Here is a 6,161-nt window from a genome sequence, read left to right as displayed (position 1 = left end):
AACACCCCGCACAGCGGGGGGGGGGGGGGGGGACAGCAGCAGCTTCTGTGAGCATTAAGCTAGAACCCAGGGGCATAAGAACATCAGGTGAGCCCTGCTGGATCAGACCAGTGAGGGTACATCTGCTCCCAACATCCTGTCCCACACAGGGGCCAACCAGTTCCTCTGGAGGAGCAACAACAGGGCAGAGAGGCCGAGGCCTTCCCCTGATGTGGCCTCCTGGCTCTGAGACTCACAGGCTGACTGCCTCTGAACATGGAGGTTCCCTTTCGTCACCATGGCTAGTAGGCACTGATGGACCTCCCCTCCATGAATCTGTCTAATCCCCCTTTCGAGCTGTTTATTCCTGCAGCTATCACGACCTTCTCTGCTGGCCAATTCCACTTTTCCACCACTCTTCTATGTAAAGTGGTATTTCCTTGTGTCCATCCTGAACCTCCTGCCCATCAGCTTCATCGGATGCCCTCGAGTCCTAGTCTTAAGGGAGAGGGAGGGGGGAAAATAATGTTTGTCAACTCTCTCCACCCCCTGCGTGATTTTACAAACCTCACGCTACCCCCAGCTGGGTTGGAGCTAGGGGTTAGGCCGCTTGGCCGAGGCCCAGGGTGCCCCGGCGCGAGAGGAGGCGGCAGGCAAACCTTCTGTCGGTCTCTACCGAGCTTCGGTGGCTTCCATACCCGTTAAAAATCCCAATCCTCCCTCCCTCCCTCCCAACTCAGGCATCGCTGGACAGAACAAAGTTCGTTCTGGGAATGGAGCCGGGGAGGGAATTCTCTGTGGAAGTTTAGGGAAAGTCCTGCCCAAAACCTCCCTGCTCTGCGAAGTCACCTTAGGGGACACCCCACCCGCTGCTGCTGCTGCTGCTGCTTCTGGAAACGAGATCCGGCCCCACCGGCCGCGTCCCCCCATCCCAGGTCCCCCCATCCCAGCCGGCATCTCCAGGTGCGCCCGTCTCCCATTCCCCGGGCTCCCTGGGCCGGGATTAGGGGTGGTTTCCTTTTCAGTCAGGGTGTTGAATGTCCGACAGGAGCTGCCGTGACATTTGGGGCGCTTCCTGGGCCTCGCAGCCGTCCCCGGCAACCACGCAGACAATGCCGCCCAGCGATGGATCCCACCTTACTGGAGGCTTCTTGGGATGAAACCCGAACCCACGGCTCGGGGTCAGGATTCACATCGGAGGCGTATAAACAAGTTCGGGCAGCCCATGTTAGGTCAGGGCCTGCAGCTGTTGGACTCTCCACCCCCCCCAGCCTTCCTCCCTGAGTGTCTCCCCCTGGAATTCATGCGCCTTCCAGACTGAAGGACGTTCAGTGACTTGCAGGCCGAGTTTGAGAACTTTCCCATCTGCTGTTCCAGGGCAAGGGTGGAGAGAGAGAGAGAATGTAGCCTCTTTCCTTCAGGTCAGGAAAGTATAGCTCATGTGCTGATGGAAATGCATTTTAATGGTTTTTCTTCTGGGTTCTGTTTGGAGCTGTACAAGGCTTTGGGAAAACAAAGGCTTAAAAAACGGTTAAATACCAGATTCTCGGGATACAGAGAATGCCCAAGTAAACTGCACTGCCTGCCTGTATAGCTTGGCATTTGAACCCAAGCCAGGAAGGTATTTGGATGCGGGGTGTGGGGGAACACTGCCCATTTCGGAGGACATGAAGATTACTTTCTCTGCCACCCCAGGACTTGAGATTAGAGGGGTTTTGTTTCTCAGACCTGAGAACATAAGAAGAGCCCTGCTGGATCAAATCAGTGGTCCACCCAGTCCAGCGTCCTGTCCCACACAGTGGCCAACCAGTTCCTCTGGAGGGCCAACAACAGGGCACAGAGGCTGAGACCTTCATAGTAATATCAGAAGAGCCCTGCTGGACCAGACCAGTGAGGGTGTATCTAGTCCAGCATCCTGCCAGCCAGTTCCTCTAGAGGGCCAGCAACAGGGCACAGAGGCCGAGGCCTTCCCCTAATAAGAACATCCGAAGAGCCCTGCTGGGTCAGACCAGTGGTCCATCCAGTCCAGCATCCTGTCTCACACAATGGCCAGCCAGTTCCTCTGGATGGCCAACAACAGGGCACAGAGGCTGAGGCTTTCCCCTGATAAGAACATCAGAAGAGCCCTGCCGGATCAGACCAATGGTCCATCCAGTCCTGCATCCTCTCTCACACAACAGCCAGCCAGTTCCTCTGCAGGGCCAACAACAGGGCTTAGAGGCCGGCACCTTCCCATGATAAGAACCTCAGAAGAGCCCTGCTGGATCAGACCAGTGAGGGTCCATCTAGTTCAGCCTCCTGTCTCACACAGTGGCCAACCAGGTCCTCTCGAGGGCCAACAACAGGGCAGAGAGGCCAAGGCCTTCCCCTGATAAGAACATCAGAAGAGCCCTGCTGGATCAGTCCAGGGGTCCATCTAGTCCAGCATCCCATCTCACATGGTGGCCACTCAGTTCCTCTGGAGGACCAGCGACAGGGCAGAGAGGCCGAGGCCATCCACAGAGGTCGTCTCCTGGCTCTGAGATTCAGGGGTTTACTGCCTCTGAACACGGAGGTTCCCTTTAGTCGCCATGACCAGTAGCCACTGACTCCTGTCCTCCAAAAATCTGTCTAAGTGTATGCTCTACAGATTGTGTGTTATGTAATAACCTGATTTGTCACCCTGGTTAAATACTAGCCGGGCAGATCTTCCTGCACTGGCTCATTGTGCGTCATTTATTTCCTTGCAGGAGTTAACGTGGAGGCCCAAGGAGCAGGTGGGCGAGAGAAAGCCTCATGTGGAGTAGCCCTGCTCTCCCCCCCTCCCCCAACCTCTGGCTATCAAGGGACTCCCAGCGGCCGCGGCACTCAGAGGTTCTCATCTCCACAGCCACAAGGATCAGAGACCCGCTTCTCGTCTCCATGAAACCTGGAGATTCTTAGGACGTTGCCTTTTGTAACAGGTCCCAGGTTTCGAAAGAGCACACATGAAGACACGTGAGGGTGCCTTACACTGGATCAGACCCTCGGTCCATCAAAGTCAGTATTGCCAACTCAGACTGGCAGCCGTTCTCCAGGGTCTGGGGCAGAAATCTTTCACACCATCTATTGCCCGGCCCTTTTCGTACTGTTCGAAATATATCGTTTTTAGTAGGTTTTAGTGTTATTTAATGGAGAAGATTGGATTTATACCCTGCCTTTCACTACCCGGAGGAGTCTCAGAGTGGCTTACAAACTCCTTTCCCTTCCCCTCCCCACAACAGACACCCTGGGAGGTTGGTGGGGCTGAGAGAGCTCTTGACAGAAACTGCCCTTTTTCAAGAACAGCTCTGACAGAACTATGGCTTGCCCAAGGTCATCCAGCAGGTGCAAGTGGAGGAGCGGGGAATCAAACCCGGTTCTCCCAGATTAGAGTCCGTGCACTTAACCATGACACCAAACTGGAGTATTATGATGTTTGTTTTTGATGTAAGCCGCCCTGAGCCCTGCTTGCAGGGAAGGGTGGCCAAACAAGTTGAATTTAATAAATAGATAAATAATTTTTGAACTGGAGATGCCAGGATTAAACCTGGGACCTTCTGCATGCCAAGGAGATGCTCTGCCACTGAGCCACAGCCCCTCCTAGCCACCTTGCCCGGTAGCTGGTTTCAGAGGGTAGCAGTGTTCCCTCTAAGCTGAGTCAGTGTGAGCTAGCTCACAGTTTTTTAGCCTCCGGCTCACACATTTTTGCCGAGCTAGCTCACAGTTTTTTAGCCTCCAGCTCACAGACCTTCGCCTTCGCTCAGGAAGGATGGCTCCGGAGCAAACTAATTGATGCAGTAGCCAACTGGCTCCCTCACAACTTTAATGCCGGCAGCTCACAAAGTAGGATTTTTGCTCAGAAGACTCCACATCTTAGAGGGAGCCTTGGAGGGTAACCCTGTCGGTCTGCAGTGGAAGAACTGGATTTGAGTCCAGGAGCACCCGACAAACCAACAAGATTTATGAGGCGTAAGTGTTCGAAAGTCAAAGCTCTGATACCTGATGAAGGGAGCTTTGACTCTTGAAAGTTTTTTGCTCTGAAAATCTTGCTGTCCTCTAAGAAGGAGGAGGAGAGAAGAGATTAGATTCATACCCCACCCTTCACTTGGGAGTCTCGGAGCAGTTTACAATCTCCTTTCCCTTCCCTTCCCCACAACAGACAGACGCCCTGTGAGGTCGGCGGGGCTGAGAGAGCTCTTTCGAGGACTGCCCTTGAGAGAAGAGCTCTGGCAGAACTTGTGACTGACCCAAGGTCACACCAGCCGCTGCATGTGAAGGAGTCGGGACTCAAACCCGGCTCTCCCAGATTAGAGTCTGTGCACTTAACCACTGCACCAAACTGCTAGAACTGAATCGTGGCAGCTAGTAGCAGACCTCCACCCCCCCTCCCCCGGATTGTTTACGTAATATCTTTTTATTATTATTGCTACAGCTCTCCCCTCTGGAAAAGCACATTGCCCCCTCCCCACTGCCAGCCCCTTCCACCCCTCCTGGCTCGTCTTGGCAAGGCCTCGAATGCTTCTCTTGCACCTGCTGCTAAAACGGGAGGGATGATGCCGAGCTCCAGCTCCCGGGGGCCTCCAACTGGTTATGTCACTCTACCTGCCGAGAGGAGTCTTGGGTGACCAGGCTTGGCTCGGGCGAGGAGGGAGGGGCGGGGGCGGAGGTGCCGGCAGCTGCTCCGTGGCCGTGGGATCCCGGGAGCCCCCTCCGCTGCGCCTTGGACTCCGTGTCTAAAAATAGGGGCCCCGGCCCAGCCCCTCCTTCCAGTCCCCGCAAGAAGAGTGACAAGAGCGGCCCTTGGAGTTGTTCCGAACCCTAATCCTTTAATGTCTCATTTCCATGCACGGAGGCAGCTGCTAATACAGATCGGGGTGGGGGGGTGACGTGTGTTCCTGTCCCTGTCCAAGGGAGCTGCTAATCTTCTGGCATGGCCGTGGCACCAAGAAAAGACAAGCCGGGGCGAGAGGGGGCCCTCCCCCGGTCTAGGGGACGTTTGCGGTGTTTGTTTAATTCATGTGTATCCCGTACTTTGGTTGTATTCTGAGAAGACGAGAGTCGCTGGAAAAGACAATCATGCTAGGAGAAGGGGGAGGCGGCGGGGAAAGAGGGAGACCCAACGTGAGATGCAGGGGTCATTTCATAGTAAAAGAGGTGCAGGAGCTCATTAGCATAACTCATCAGCATAACTTACTTGCATAGGCCACACCCCCTGACACCACCGGAAGTGTATCAGAAGGCAACGCCCACCACTCAGGCTCCACTGGACTCTTTTGGAGGATTGCTAGTTATTGGGGGGGGGGAGCACAAATCTGCCCTCACAGAGGAGGAAGAGCTTGTACCTGAATAAACCTTGGTCTTAAAGGTGCCACTGGACTGTTTTGGATTGCTAGCTATGGGGGGGGGCGTGCAGATCTGTCCTCGCAGAGGAGGGAGAGCTTGTACCTGAATAAAACTTGGTCTTAAAGGTGCCACTGGACTGTTTTGGATTGCTAGCTATGGGGGGGGGGCGTGTAGATCTGTCCTCGCAGAGTTGTACCTGAATAAACCTTGGTCTTAAAGGTGCCACTGGACTGTTCTGGACCAGGGGGTCGGGGGGAGGAGCTCTGCAACTTACCTGGCTGCTTCTTGCTCTGACTGAGGGCTGCTGGGAGCAGGGGGCAGGGCTTGTTGCATGTGCCCCCCCCCTGGGCTCTGTACTGCCGGAGCTCCGCTCCTGTGCGCTCCTGCAGGAAATGACCCCTGGCGAGATGGATGGACTCCGTCAAGGAAGCCACGAGAGCTCTCCGTTTGCCAGACCTGAGCAAGGCTATTAGCGAGAGGACATTTCTGAGGTCGCGTGAACACACGGAGCTGCCTTATACTGAATCAGACCCCTCTGGGCTCATCAAGGTCCAACCGTAAAACGAAGTTTTACTTTCCAGCCATAAAACAAAGTTTGAGTCCAGTGGCACCTTTAAGACCAACAAAGTTTAATTCTGGGTGCTGGTTTTGACCTTTAAGGCCCTTAATGTCCTGGGACCCATATACCATCAGGGCCGTCTCAGACCGTTACGCTCCGGCAGTAAAAATCTCCTGGTGGTTCCTAGCCCAAGAGATGTCCAGCTGTCCTCCACCAGGGCCGGGGCTTTTTCCGCCCTGGCTCCCGCCTGGCAGAACTCTCTGCTGAAAAACATCTGTGC

This window comes from Gekko japonicus, unplaced genomic scaffold (assembly GCF_001447785.1).
Source record: "Gekko japonicus isolate JY-2015 unplaced genomic scaffold, Gekko_japonicus_V1.1 scaffold1481, whole genome shotgun sequence".
Classification (NCBI taxonomy): domain Eukaryota; kingdom Metazoa; phylum Chordata; class Lepidosauria; order Squamata; family Gekkonidae; genus Gekko; species Gekko japonicus.
This window is presented reverse-complemented; position numbering follows the sequence as displayed.